Raw genomic sequence first — 16,220 nt, forward strand, 5'->3', positions numbered from 1 at the left:
TACTGTGAGGGGTGCAAGCTCTGTCCCCCACAGGTAGTAATGTTTAGTAACTTTATTATACGTCATGGGCGTATCCTGTTGTATATTTTCGAATCCAGCTGAATCAAAGCCATGTGTGAGAGCGTCACGGTCCGTACGTTCGCGAGCAATGCTGTTGGCCGATTCATTTGGATTTATGGGAATGTTATCGAGTGATCCAAGGTGCGCTGGGAACCAATATATGTAATGTGTATCAATGGCCTGTTTACTATAATTATTTCGAACTGCTTGTCGTATGATCCTGCCCTTGCTTGAGGCTTTGATTGCTGGTTTTGAGTCACTGTATATCTCGGTGTATCGATCATTCGTCAGGGCCAACGCGATAGCAACCTGTTCAGCGACTTCTGGTTTAAAAGTGTCAATCACGGCGCAGTTGGTACACCTGCCCTGGTGGTCAACTACTACCGCGGCGATCCTATTTCGGTCTTTATATGAGGCTGAGTCGAGAAAGCAAGCCCCCCTGTTTCATTTATCCAACTTCTTTCATAAAGCCTTAGCCCGGGCTACCCTTCTGGCGTTTGGTTTGGTGCGTATTTCTTGGCAACGGGGCAACGATGACGCCCTCAGCCAGGTCCTGTGGTATCCTGGTGTACGTCTCCTGGTCGATGACAGTGTTGATCATGATCCTATTGCTGATAGATCTCCCCGTGCAAGTTGTAGAGAGTCTTGCTATTTGTGACCTTTCTTGAGCCTCCGCAATTTCTCTAGTCGTGTTGTGTACTACTAACTTGAGCAACTTTTGAGTGCTGGTGAGAAGCGGGAGACCCCAGTGAACTCTTGATCACTTTTTCGATCATCGTGTCGAGATTCTTTAATTGGGTTTGTGTCTGGTTATACATAAAAGCCGCATATGAAATATTACAGCACGAAAGAGTTGATCAACCTGATAAGATTGTCCTCTTTCGTGCCTTTTTGTCTCCCTTCAAGTCGTCTGTTCATCCGGTATGCACTCTCTGTCTTGAAGATAATTTTCTTGAGCGCCATGTGATTCCTGTCATTTCCATCCATAAAAAAGCTCAGTACCCTCATCGTGTCCACTCTGGGTATATTTAGCCCGTTTTCGGTCAATATGGGTATATCACTTTTGGATAGTGGCTTCCAGCCTTTAGGTCTTCCTCCTTTTTCTTTTCTGTTAAGGAATAACTCCAAGTCCTGTAGATGCACCTGAGACCAGTGGGACTCATGTATTCCTCCCCTGTCTGCACCGCTTCTCGGATTGCATCTTGTACCTGTCCTTCACTACCACCAGCCCACCATATGGTAAGGTCACCAGCATAGATGGTGTGGTGAATGTTGCTGATATTGCTCAGTTTCCTGGACAGGCCAATCATGCATAGGTTGCATAAGACGGGAGAGATCACCGAGCTTTGAGGGGTTGCACGATCACTGAGTTGAACCACGTCTGAGTTCGTGTCTTCTACAATTAACCTCGCCGTACGTGCCCCTAAGAAAGATTTCGTGTAAATATACAATTTCGATTCAAGTCCTATTTCCTCTATCGTTTGAAGGATGTAGTTGTGCCTAATGTTGTCGAATGCTTTCTGCATGTCTAGTCTGAGGATCGCATTGGTATTTCCAGAGAATCCGCCTAGGTTGTGGTGTTTAGTCTGCTTCATAGCATCCTGAGCAGATAATGAGGATATGAAGTACAACATACTGTAGGTGTATTTTGGGCATTTAGTATGTCAATCCTCTTCATCTGTACATTACTATAATTATCATGGGTTGCTTAAGCATCCTCATTCTTGTCACGGAGCATCGTTTTCTTGGTTCGTTCACCTCAGCTGTCGGCTGATGGTTCCTCGGGCCTAATAAAGGTCTTCCAAACCATGACTCCGTACGTGGTGGAGCGTGCTGTTAGATCCCCCGTCATCCTCTCGACCACTCTACCCCTGGAGCTACGTTCAGGTCATCGCTTGGGCTAGGTGTCCGGAAATATCTCGCACCAATAGGAGGTCGGTGCTGCAGCCGTTACCACTCCACCATCACGTGCCGCGCCTTATCACGTCATTAACAGCCTACAGCGTGAGCCCCATCCCTTCGCTCATATGCGCGGCGAAGATGTGGAGGATTGGCTGGACGATTTCGAACGTGTCGGCGCTGTTAATCGGTAGGATAACACCTATACTCGGTCACGTCTCATTCTACCTCGCGGGTGTCGCGAAGATGTCGTTCCTCAACCACTTCATCGACATGCCCGACTGGTCAGCCTTCAAATATCAGCTTCGCCATGACTTTGGCACACCGGCTGTTCGTTCGGCTCTCGCAAAAAAGCTCTCGCGACTCGGAAACAGCACATTGGGGAGTCATATACATCCTACATCGAGGATGTCCTTTCACTTTGCCGCCGGGTCGACACCCCAATGACAGAGTCCGGCAAGGTACGCCAGCTTCTTAAGGGGATTGCAACTGTTGCATTCAATGCTCTTGCATTCTAGAATCCGGCTACCATTGCTGACATTGCGACAACGTGTCAGCTCCTCGAAGAACTTGAGTCTATGCGCTTAACCAGACAGTGACGCGGCGCGTATTACGCCGGATACAAACATACAAGACACAATATGGGTGATCATACGCGAAGAATTAGAATGAATGGGATTCACACTACCTTCAGTGTGTCCCATTCAGTCTTCTTCAACGTCATTGCGGGATGTCATTAGGAAGAAGCTCACGTCCATGAACTACATAGCCCAGCTGCAGCCCACTGTCACTCGTACTCTCCCATCATTCTCGCACGCCGTCGCCACACCATCAGGCACCGTCAGCTCGACGTCGCCGCCACAAAGGTACGCGTTGGTTCCTGCCGCACCTCCCACATGCTTTCTCACGAGCTTTCCATCACCCCCGCATGAGCCATCATCTGTCCCTCTCACTGCTCTCTCTCCCGGAGCAGTTAACGCAAGCTACTACACTCCTCATCAATCGACTCGCCCTACGTGCTATTATTGCGGCTATCGTGGTCACATTTAACGCTTTTGCTGCAAGCGCCAGCAAGATGAACGCCGAGGGTACGATATACGCGAACGGGACTATACCGCAGAAGCCTTGTACCAGAGCCGTCGCTATTCGTCACCGCCGCGTCGGTCTCCATCTGCGCCAGCATCCGGTGAACTGCGCAGTAGTCATCGATCAACGCAACGCCGCTCACCGTCGCCCTACCGTCACTCCTCTTCTCCTATTCAGCCTGCTTCTCTCGCTTCTGATCAGCGTCCGGAAAACTAAGCGGTGCAGTTTTTGGAAGACAAACTACATTCCAACACAGGACTCCAATTCCTCCAGCACGCCCTTACAATATGATTGCGGTCACAGTTGAGAGAGTGGAAGTTGATGCTTTGGTGGACACTGGGGCTGCGTTTTCTGTTATTTGTGCTAATTTGTGTTCCCGTCTTCAAAAAGTCAAGACGACTTATGATGGACCAGCACTGGTTACAGCCCGGGAAACAACGATTCGCCCTTCCGCTCTCCGTACTGTCCGTGTGGTAATTGACGACATTCTTCATCATATAGAATTCGCTGTGCTGTCCCCGTGCTCCCACGAACTCATTTTAGGCTGGGACTTTCTTTCCTCTGCTTCCGCGGCTATTTGTTGTGCACAACGTGTCGTCCATCTTGCTGACGCAGACCACTTGCCCAGTGACGAAACCTAAAGGCCATTTCGACTCATTGCTGCTGTAGACATCGAGTTACCACCACACGAACATCAATTAGTGACAGTTTTGTCCAACGACGTCGACTCTGCTGACATTTCGGTCACTCCATCACCCCGTTTCCCTACTAAAGGTATAGCTCTCGCATCAGTAGCGGCTCGCTTCAACACCTGCCCTCGCTGCTCCGAACACCACACCAGATAATATTTCACTGGCGCGGGGCACTACTGTCGCCTGTGTTGCCAATCTGAAGCCTGTGTGCGTCGTGCTTTTTACCCCTGCCTCCTCTAAAGGCCATCCTGGAGATCATGCTGCTTCCTCAGCCTTCACAGCAGCAATCAACAAAGACTTGACAAACTCGCACAAACAGCAACTGCTTGATTTGTTGCAAAAGCATGCAAACTCTTTTGACGTTCATTCATCCAGCCTGGGCCAGACAATTGCTACAGCACGCCGTATTCAGACCAACGGAATATCTATTGTGCATCGCAGTCCGTATCGCGTCTCTCTAGCTGAACGAAAAGTCATTGAGGAAAACGTAGACGATATGCTGCAACTGGAGATAATCCGACCCTCAACCAGTCCTTGGTCGTCTCCCATCGTTCTTGTGCGTAAAAAAGACGGTTCCGCACAATTTTGCGTCGATTACCGAGCACTCAGTAAGATCACTAGGAAGTACGTATACCCCATGCCACGTATCGACGACGCCCTCGATTCCTTACAAGGCGCTGAATTCTTTTCAAGCCTCGACTTGCGTTCCGGCTAATGGAAAACCCCCATGCACGAAGATGATAAAAAAAACTGCGTTTGCAATTCCGGACGGCCTATACAAATTCAATGTTATGCCGTTTGGTCTATGCAATGCGCCCGCAACTTTTAATCGCATGATTGACGCCGTGCTGCGTGGCCTGATATGGAAGACTTGTCTATGTTAACTCGATGACATTGTTGTCTTTTCATCGACGATTCCTCAACATCTGCAACGCTTGTATGATGTCCTGACTTGCCTTGCGGGCGCTGGTCTTCAAATTAACACCAAAAAGTGCCATTTCACCAGAAGGTCTATCAAGGTCCTCGGTCATGTTGTGAGCAAGGACGGAATTCGTCCAGACCCTGAGAAAACTGCTGCGGTGCTTCGCTTCCCTCGCCCTGAAAAACCGAAAAATTTGCGAAGTTTCCTTGGTCTGGCCTCTTACTTTCGACGATTTATACAAAACTCTGCCTCCATAGCCGCACCACTCCTTAAGCTACTTGCTTCTCGTCCGCCCTTTCAGTGGTCGCAGGAATGTGAATCCACGTTCGGCAGGTTGAAGAGTGCCCTCACGACCGACCCTGTACTTTCTCATTTTCACGACGATGCACCGACCTTCCTGCATACTGACGCTAGCGGCCACGGTTTAGGAGCCGTGCTCTGCAGCACGATAACTCTTCTCGAGATTGAGTCGTTGCATACGCCAGCCGCGTCCTCTCCGCAGCCGAGAGAAACTACACAATCACCGAGCAGGAGTGCCTTGCCATCGTTTGGTCAGCGCAGAAATTTCGTCCTTATCTGCACGGCCGCCATTTCACCATTGTGACCGACCCCCACGCTTTATGTTGGCTTTCGAAACTCAAGAACTTCTCAGGACGCCTCGGCTGCTGAATTCTATGCCTGCAAGAGTATGATTTTGACATCGTATCCATGTGTGGCAGAAAGCAAAGTGACACCGATGCTCTTTCTTGCTGCCCACTACCAGTGGCTCCACTCAGCGTTTCCGCTATCACTTTGCACAACACACTCCTGGAGTCCACGTCTGCGGCGGTTTTCTCTCTCGGCTTTATGAACCAGCTGCCTTCGGAAGACCCCCACGATTTTCCTTCTCGAGAGCTGGCCGACCCATACTGTCGATGTATTATAGGCTACCTCACTGGCAGTTCCCGTTCATTTAATGCGAGGCTCCGTCGCCAACTCTCGCCGTTTAAGCTGGACAACTCGGTTCTGTACCGCAAAATTTACCATCCTGATGGTCAGCGCTGGGTTCCCGTTCTACTCCGATTGCTTAGGTCTAAAGTCCTCAGAGCACTTCATGACCATCCGACTGCTGGTCACCTTGGTTACCATAAAACCAACGATCGCCTTCGAAGTCGGCTTTATTGGCCAGGTATTACCACTAGTGTAGCTCGGTACATCTGGTCCTGCACTACATGACAATGTAGAAAACTACTCACATCTGCTCCAGCCGGTACACTACAGCCTCTTCTGTGCAGAGCCACACCATTCGAAGTTGTAGGCGTCAATTTTTATGGCCCCCTTTCACTCAGTGCTCCTGGAAACCGATGCATAGTAACAGCCGTAGACCATTTCACGCACTACGCCGATACGGCATTCGTCACCACCAGTTCAGCTTCTGAAATTGCCGATTTCATCCTCCGAGCTATTACACTGCGTCATGGTGCTCCACGTGTATTGCTCAGTGGCCGTGGAAGGGCCTTCCTTTCACAACTAGTGAACGAACTTCTTCACGCCTCCGGCACAACTCACAAGACTGCCTCTAGTTATCATCCCCAGACTAACGGCCTTACTGAGCGATTCCACCGCACTCTTGCTGACATGATCACCGCCTATATTGAACCAGACCACAAGAACTGGGATGTTGTTCTATCATTCGTCACTTTCGCCTACACTACGGCCATTCAGCGGACTACCGGCTACTCACCTTTTTACCTAATTTATGGACGCTCCCCTACTTCTTTCCTAGACGTCTCTTTCTTTACCTGCCGCGCGGATTAATCTCCATCCTCTTCAGAGGAATACCTTTTACGACTCGCACAGAGCCGCCAACGCGCTCGTGTAAACACTGAAGCCCGACAGCAAGACAGAAAGCTGTTTATGATGAATCGCATCGTGCTGTGTTGTTTCAACCTGGAGACGAAGCGCTCCTTTTGACGCCTATTCGCACACCTGGTTTGTGCGACAAATTTCAGCCACGCTTTATTGGGCCGTACACAGTTCTTGAAAAAACTTCACCAGTGAATGATCGCGTGACGCCACTTGTAGCCCCAGCAGATCGCCGTTATCGAACTACTGAGGTCGTCCTTGTCTCCCGTATGAAGCCCTTCATGCAAAGTTCTTTGTCCCCTTGACTTGCCGCGGCCAGGATGGCCACTTTCACGGGGGGGGGGGGGAATCAGTGTGGGCATTTAGTATACCAATCCTTTTCATCTGTACATTATCATCATTATCATGCGCTGCTCATGCATCCTTATTGTTGTCAGAGAGCATCATCATCTTGGTTCGTTCATCTCAGCTGTCGGCTGCTGGTTCCTCGGGCCTAATAAAGGTCTTCCAAACCAAGACTCTATAGTATATTTTGTTGTCCTCCAACAAGTCCTTAAACCTGTTGAGGATTGTATGCTCGGCAACATTTCATACACATGATGTTTGCGATATTGGTTGCAAGATCTCCAGACTTGGAGGTTTACCTGGTTCTAGTATTAGTATGACTTGACAAAGTTTCCATTCATCTGAAACTTCCCCGCCGCGGTGTTCTAGTGGTTAAGGCACTCGACTGCTGACCCACAGGGCGTGGGATTGAATCCCTGCTGCAGCGGCTGCATATCCGATGGATGCGGAAATGTCGTAGGCCCGTGTGCTTAGATTTGAGTGCATGTTAAAAAGTCCAGGTGGTCAAAATTTCCGGGGCCCTCCACTACGGCTTCTCTCATAATCATATGGTGGTTTCGGGACGTTAAACCCCCCATACAAATCAATCATCAATCAATCTAGAACTTCACCCGCATTCCATGCTTCGTTAACAAAACAGTCAGTTTTTCAATAGAGGGCTTGTCGAGATTCCTGGGTGACTTGTTGGTCACGCCATCTGGGCCAGGGGCAGACTTTCTATTTCACTCACTCTACACCCTTCTGATTTCAGATAAAGTGAAAGGTCGATCCAGATCCGGCTGAGGGGCTCCCCGGTATCCCGATCGCGGAAATAGTTCTGGCTTCTTAGCGACTGTTAGGTATTTGTCTATTAGTTGTTTAGTAACAGTTTCAGTGTCTTCATTTTTGAGGGCTGTGTGTTTTGCCTGGGCAAGACAGTGTCTTTGGTTGGACCTGGTGCCTTGCTCGTCTAGGAGGTGCTTATTGACGATAGTTATAGCACGAGAACGAAACGACGGCACAGAGACAAGAAGAACACGAAAGACACCAGCGCTTGTGTCTTTCGTGTCCTTCTTGTCTCTGTGTCGTCGTTTTGTTCTCGCGCTATAACTATCGTCATGCCATACCAACTAGCCCTAGCTGCCACACTTCTAAGTTACGTGCCTAATGAGTTTCAATGCTTTACCGTGCCTGATCTGCCCATCAATCCTTTCACAATTCATCCCACTGCTTCTTACATAGGCTGGTGCAGTGCAGTTTAATTTGTTTATTCAGTTCTGCTATTTTCTACCTTAATGTACGATTGAGTCATTGAGTGCGCCATTTTTAGTAATGGCCTGCTTTGCTTCAATTATGTTGGCTAGTTTAGAATCCATGGCCTCCACGTTAGCGTCAGTGAGAAGCTTTCTGGTGACTGATTTGATATCATTCCTGATGGATTCTCACCACTCTTTGAGGCTTGATTCGGCAGCATTTGGTTCGCTTTGCGTTCTAATTCTCCGAAAGATCCCAATCAATGACCTCAAATTCTCGGTGTTAGTTTGCAGCTTCTTGAGGGTTACTGCCTGTTTCTGATTCAGGCTGGGGTGAGCTGGCAGATAAATTCTCATGTTTAGACTGTAGTGCTGTAGTATATTATGGTACTTTTAACTGCCAAGCATTTCTTGATGAAATTCGGTGACTTTGATCGTATCTATCTATCTATCTATCTATCTATCTATCTATCTATCTATCTATCGATCTATCCGCCTATGATTTTAGCTCTCCTGGAGGCCCTCGCAGCTAACAAGTTGGCTGGAAGGCGAAATGGATACTACTCTTGTTCTCAGGCTGTGTTCATATTCAACCAAATTATCCAATGAAATGTTTTAGTTTATTTCCACTTAGTCTCTACGGACACGAAGGACATGTTGATATTTTTGAATGTCTGCAACGCAACGCTTATAATGTGGCCTCGTCAAAACTATTCAGATAAATCACTTGACAGTATAGGTTCCTCAAGGTGAGATGGCGCCTTTTTCGAATTGCGATATATATTCCACTTTGAGTTTTAGTTTGAGTGTAGTTTATTTTACCATGTACAGTTGTACCGTAAGTGGCTGGGACAGAGGAATTAGCTCTATAAAACAGCTTGATGAAGCCCCATATCCCCATTGCAAAAGATAAATTTATCTTTCGCGTTAACTTATGCGTGACTGTACTGTCGAGCGTTCTGCCTCTTTAATGAAAAAATAGAAACATTGAGCTGCTATTTCACATTGTCGATTTTTGAAACTAAAAACAGGTATTGCTTAAAAATAAAGCTGCTCGAAATCCCGCATGTATTACATAAGGCTACAAACTTGGAGGTAAAGTTGAATGTCATCAGTACTATGGATACTTATTGCTTCCACTTGTAACATCGATATCTATACTAGCACCCTACGGGAACTCTAAACACAATTCCTACGGTACAAGCTCAGGCTAAGACTAGTTGCTTTAATACCATTGGCGTTAGACGGCGTAAAAGTATTGTTGCTCAACTTTGACTACTATAATTGCTACAAAAAAGAAACAAACAATAATGTGAGAAATACAAGAAAGAAACTGCAGACCACGACGCCGGTCAAAGACTTCTCACCTGTACAGTGGATGGGTGCAAAGTTTGCTTGAGGTCTTGTCTAAAAAAATTGGCCCCGTATCTACATGTAATCTGCAAATGTCGTCGAAAAACAATAGTCTTGCGTGTGCAGAGAGAGAATAAAATATTTATTTGATGTTCTGCGCAAGAAAATGGGTAAGTGGTATTCCGAAGGCGCTCGTCAGAGTGCCTCGAGCGTGCAGCGGAGGCGAACGAGCGCACAAAGTCACGTCACACGTGAGACATGAGCGCCATCTGACAGTTTTGTTGAAGACGATAGTCTTTCTTGGGGACCATCGACTGAAAATTTTGGTCTGTCTGTCTGTCTGTCTGTCTGTCTGTCTGTCTGTACATTTGTCTGTTTCTCTGCCCTCAACGATACCTCAAACGGCTGACGCCATCCGCAGCACCCACCAATAGCTCAAGATTCAGCGTTCATACTTGTGCGATTGTCAATTAAAAAGCAATCATTGTGCTTAATTGAGTTATCATAACAACACGTCGATGTTTTGTATGTATGCCTTCATTCTAGAGAAGGCACACACATTCAATTCTAAGCACTGTAGCGTTAAACACGTGGCGCTGACAGTGCAACGCGATGCTGAAAAACGCGAGTGTTACTGACGCATTGCTAAAACGACACGGTGGTGGCACTTGTCCGTCGCTTTGCGTTCTACACCTTAGCGCCTCCGAGAATGGCGCGCATCTTTTACCGCAGGCACGCATGCCTTCCTCCGTTTTCGAAGAAAACTGCCAGATGGCGCTCGTGTCTAGCGTGCCTCAATGTGCTCATTCGCCCCCGCTTCACGCTCGAGGCACTTTAAAGCGGTGCCTCCAGAATACCATTTACCGATTTTCTTGAAAGGCTTTGTTCACTCGTTCCAGACGCAAGACTATCAACTTTCGACGACATTTGCAGCGCACATACAGATCCGGGACCATTTTCTTTAAACAAAGTCCGTGGCCCTGAGACGGGCCTACGCGCCCGTCTCAGAGGTGATAAGGTGTAAAACGCAAGGCAGCGGGTAGGTGCCACTGCCACGTCGTCTTAGCAAAGCGTTGGAAACACTCACTTTTTTGTGCAAGTGTTGCATTGTCAGCGCAGCATGATAAGCGCAACGGTCCTTAAAATTACTTATCTATGACTTTTCTAGTAAAAAGCGCACATGAAGAATATATACGTGTTGTTATGGTGCCTCAAATATGCGCATTGATTTCTTTTTAATTGACAATCGCACACGTATGAAGGCTAATTCTTGAGCAACATTGGTGGGCGCTGCGGACGGGGTCGGCCGTTCGGGGTATCGGCTTGTGCCGTTTAGAGTACTGGGTTCGCGGTTACGGTGGACAAACAGACAAATGTACAGAAAGACAGACCAAACGTTTTGCGCCGAAGGTCCCCAAGAAAGACTTTGGTCTTTAAAAACGGCTCTCTTTCTTAGGATGACGTTTTTAAGTGGCATCGGCATCAAATATCCGCTTCATTGTTCGTCTGGATTTCGAGCGGCCGCTAAATGAGCTGGGCTGTTCATCGGGCCTGCGACGCGGTGGAGGAGCAATGTCTTCATGTCCGGATGTGGGAGCGGACCGCTACGCGCTAAACGCATGCACCGAAGGATCAATATGGAGTTATTCATTCATTCATTTATCCTAAAAGACCTCAGTACGAGACGCACGTGGGGCGGCAAATTTTCACAAAGTCAGAATTTTCCTGGTGCGCTCTATTCTCCATGTCAATTGTACATGGTGTCCAGTAGGGAACTTTAGTTCTCTACAGGACAACGTGCAACAGGTGTCTCTGCCACGACACCTGTTGCACGTTGCACCTGTGAGGCCGATGGCGAAACCACAACCCTCGTTATTTTTTGCATGAGCGCTCGTTCTGTGTACACATCGGTCCTCTGCGTGTATTCCAAGGTGTATCAGACCTATACACTAGAAATAGAAAAGATACAAAACTTTCGTACTGTTTGTTTACCTATGTAATTCAAGACACTCCCACAATATATTCCATGGATGTGGCATGCACAACACAGTTCCGTCACTTCAGCTCTCTCATCAATAATTCGCCTGGGCACGCAAAGGGTCTGTTGTGCTCATCGTGACGGATACATTAGGTCTTGTAGGCGTTCGTGCATGCGTAAACAACGCGCATTCTTTCCTCTAAGCAAAGCCACGTGAAACGCCGATGCTTGAGTTGCACGTAAGCAGCACTGGCATGTGGATCGAATGACGTATCAAGTGCCGATGAAAATGCACAATTGCACCGATCTCGCAAAATTAGCTTGAGCTGGTCGTTAATAATTTTTTACCTAGAGATATTTTTTCGGTGATGATATTGGAAAAAGAGCTGGAAGAGTGATATGCGCTTTGAATTTGTAAATAAAGGCAGTTTATTAAGATTACGTCAGTTCCCGCTTGTTCAGTAAGATTAACAATTTTCGAGATAACTAAAAGATTTCATGCAAACGCTGCACTGAAAATATACCGAACCTCCCAGGAAGTTTACAACATATCTCGTGCGCGTGTGTTTATGGCGGTTTTCTTGTAAGGGAAAAAACGAGACGCCATCATCTGATTTTATTTTGCCGCGCACATTGCAGAAAATGTTAAGGGAGTAAAAAAGTACATGACGATAAGCACTGATATATATTTGATTCATACTCAGAAACTAAACAACAAATTATCAGTGAAAACAGTAGCCACGAATGCCGGAGAACACTTCCTGAGGAGCTGCATAACTGTAGTCACGTAAAATGAAGATAGAATGAAGATAAAATGAAGAATGAGTGGTTAAGTGATACCGAAACATTCAGTTTATTTTTAATGAATATCTTTCTTTGTATAGGCTTTCAGGGAAGGCACTTGGAATTGTGCAAGCTGTACCTGCCACGGTAGCCTTGTGGTTACTGTTCTCCACTGCTGAACCGAAGGTGGCGGGATTGAATCTCAGCCGCGGCGGCCTCGTTTTTAGTGGACGCAAAAACGCTTGAGATCCGTGTACTTAGAACTAGGTGCGCGGTAAATAACCTTGAATGGTTGAATTTTCCGGAGCCCTCTAGTACGGCATCCTTCATAACCATACAAAGAATCTGAGACGTACAATCTAACAAATAATATTTAAAAGGTTTGCTAGCAATGCGACGTTCAACATCTGCGAAACGGGAAAATTAGTTATTTTAACATTAAACCACAGGATCCTTGAGCCACGGCCTCTGAGAGTGCACGCTTGCAGGTAACCTGTCGATACCCATTTTAGGGGGCTATGCTTGAACGCCCCCCATAACAGAATATTACACAGGAGCTTCTCGAATTTCAGCATGGCTTAATCACTATAGCTATGGTTTCGAAGCATTGCTTTAGAATTTATTCATGAATATCATGGCTCTTTTAAGGAAGTCACATGATATAATTAAATTGTTTTCTAAAATTATGTCGCTTTCGTACTATAAGACCGTGAACAAACAACTTCAATCTATCCTTATATTGTGTGCGTTCATGCAGCACGACATAGATAGATAGATAGATAGATAGATAGATAGATAGACAGACAGACAGACAGATAGATAGATGAATAGATAGATAGATAGATAGATAGATAGATAGATAGATAGATAGATAGATAGATAGATAGTGCCATCATCACCATCATCATTTTCCCGAAGCCTTTGCCTCCGGACGGCAACAACCAGACGTGTGTACACAACGCCAGCTCGTGTGTCACAACCGCGACGACGCTCATACCTCAACGTGTCTACCACCGATTACCGTACGTCGGCGACGACAACGTGCTTAGCGTCACACATTGCGGCAACTTTTGAGCCGTCCTGCTACGCAGCCACGAGTTGCAGTCACAGCCCCGAAGACGGCGCAAGCGCCTACTCGGCCTATCCGACGCAATGTCCCACCACTTGTCGTGTACCCGACTACCCAAAGTACACTTGGCGGCATTGTTAGGACACGTTCCTGCGGGCGTCGGCACGTCTATCTATACCGGCACGTTAGACGCCGCTCGACTTTGAGGTCTGTGTTGCGTCGACCCCAACGTCAAAACCCGCACTGCCGACCCTCTGCCGACGTTAGCAGCATGACCTCGCGACACACGATCCACTCTCGGCCTGTCCGACCAGGTCATCGTGAGACCCGCTTGTCGGCGACCACAGCGACCCGGCACTTCCTTCTTCGTTGCTTGCGCTTCTCCCAGAGTCGCCCACCGGAGACACACTGCTTACCGATGGCCCATACACGTAGCCAACCTGGACTTGAGAAACTAACACTTTATGAATTGTCGTTCATGTATATAGCATTTGTCGCTCTCTTTCTTTTTTTTTCATATGCCTTCAAATCGCGCAAAACGCTAGGGGGGGACCCCTGTAGTGCCACCATCACCATCATCAATTCTCAATCACCGCGCCGCGCCTCTCGCGCAGCTGATGCTAGCTCGAGCTGCGCGAGGATTAGAACAAGCTAGCACACTTGGTGTGTCGGACGTAGAAAGCCACGCGGCTCAGCTTCAGGCGTAGAATAAAATGGCGAGAGAACGACACGACCACGTTGGCCGCCGTCCCATCTTCCTCTCTCGCTACAGATAGAAAGATAGATAGATAGATAGATAGATAGACCCAATACACTGTAGAAACGCAACAAAAGAATTACCAATAAAACATGGTGCCTGCACGTGCGTGGTGGCGCCACCACTCACTCAGCGTTGCAATATACCTTCCGAGTGGAATAACCCACATCTCCTCCTTTATCACCCTTTCCTTCCCCAAGAGGTCGTTGCTGTCAATGGAGACGTCACGGCAGACGCATTCATCAGGACGTCCGATTGAATCGATCAGCGCACGCATACACTTCCATCACGATGATGCCTTCTCGCACATAATATTCGGCTTTGTCATTGTTTTCCTTATGCTGCGGTTCTTCCTTTCATTTCACATTTACGTGACTGCTTCAAGAGTCTACAATTCACCCATTTTATACATATCTGTCTATCCATATATTTGTTCTCACTAGGTTTGGGCGAGAGTGTGGACATATTGATCTGGATTTTGGGACGTGCATGTACGGGACGCCTTCTGCGGCTGCTACTCACCAGAATTTATATCCTCTACTGGTAGCCGATGCGTGCCAGATAGATTGGCTCGGCTCGCGAGCCGCCGGCAAAAGAAAAAAAGTGTGGACTATCCTTTTTGTGGTTATCTATCGTGTTCATTGAAACTTCTATGCCGGCTCGAAAGTTTGTCTCTTCGTACGTCCATGGACAGTTACAGAGGCTGAAAAATTTGAAGAGGTTAGGATTTATCAGAAAATTGATTAGCAGGTTCTGTTTTGTACGTCGCGCGCATATTCCTCCTTCTTTCAATTGTAGCATCAGTGGAAATGTTGCGGAAAAGTGCGAATGATCAAACAATTGAATATAACATTAAATTATTGGCTGAGTCATGTATCACGTAGTTATAAAGTTGCATTATCGTAGTCGAATTTTTCAGGGATATATATCGATGAATATTTCTATATTTATGCGTGCGTAGGTGCGCGCGTAGCTCGTACTTATGGTTAACAGGCAACTTTGGCCTAGTTTTTTCACTGTTTTTTTCCGCAGGCTCTTTTTTTAATTTCTATCCCGCTTTATTTTCACTTCTATTGTTTTGTCTACAGTCAGCCCCTTCGAATAGACACCAAACAAATTCTTATTTTGTGTTTTTAGCATGAAACATAAATGTCACTTCGATATTGATAACATGGACAACGGTATGCTTAAGTGGTGGGAATCAGTAATACGCGAAAATAGGGTAGCCTGAACGGGTATGTATACTGCTGACGTCATAAAGACAGCATCTCATCTGCTCACTTTGAAGAAACGTAGACACTGTAATAAAAATGTACAAGGTGTTTTTAAATCCTATATAGGATAAAAAATTACTGTAGATTCAGTTTTTTGCGCACCCACTGCACCATGAACAATTAACAGAAAACAAATGGCCACATTTCTTCCACAAGTTTTCCTATCGCCCTGTTAAGTAACTTTCAGCGCAAACCATGCCTATATTGTTTGAGAAGTTTCGGGACTGTAAAAGAACGTTCTTTTTTATATCACGTGCGCAACGTGTACATTACAGATTATTCTAGAACTTACGTGGCCGCAAGCGATAACGCTGGAATATGCGATGGCACATGTATAACTGTCGACGCGCTTCGCCGCTTGTCAATTAATTGACGGACGACGCTCTCAGTGCCAGATCGTACCGCTGTAATCTGACTTCTCCTCGACTGGCCACAAGTTAGGCCAAATAAACACTTTGATCTACCAACTACAGTCTGCTCTATACGTCACGTCACGACCCCATGACATGTGGTGAAGGGGCTGCTAATTTCATGTATGGGACGCCGTCGTCAAGCCATTAACCCAGCCCACGTTGTGGAGAAGATAGCGACATCACTATCGGCAGTTGAGCCAGCCGCTGACAAAAAGAACCAGCCCTCCAACAGTGACCGCTACCGGACAAGATAAAACCCACGGCGCCGACAAGAGGCACAAAAACAGCCGTGGCGTCTCCTGCAGCGGTAGTGATGCAGCAGCCGATAGAGCCACCAACCTTCCGCTGATCGCCGTTCGAAGACCAGAATTATTTGTGGGAAACCAACGACCGAGTAGCCACCCTCAACCACTGGGACATGGAATAGAACTACCTCCTGAAAGACGCGGCAAGAACCTGGTTTGACAATCGGGGCTTCAAATTTGATACCTTTTTCGAGGCACATTTATGGA

General features: G+C 47.0%; 1 protein-coding gene across 1 annotated transcript in view; it reads left to right on the top strand.

Annotated features, from left to right (window-relative positions):
• Positions 1-16,220, top strand: part of LOC142767677 (uncharacterized) — a 79,453-nt gene that overhangs the window by 34,434 nt on the left and 28,799 nt on the right. The gene's annotated exons all lie outside the window — the stretch shown is intronic.

The sequence above is a fragment of the Rhipicephalus microplus genome, chromosome 7, assembly GCF_043290135.1.
Source record: "Rhipicephalus microplus isolate Deutch F79 chromosome 7, USDA_Rmic, whole genome shotgun sequence".
NCBI classification, from domain to species: Eukaryota; Metazoa; Arthropoda; class Arachnida; order Ixodida; family Ixodidae; genus Rhipicephalus; species Rhipicephalus microplus.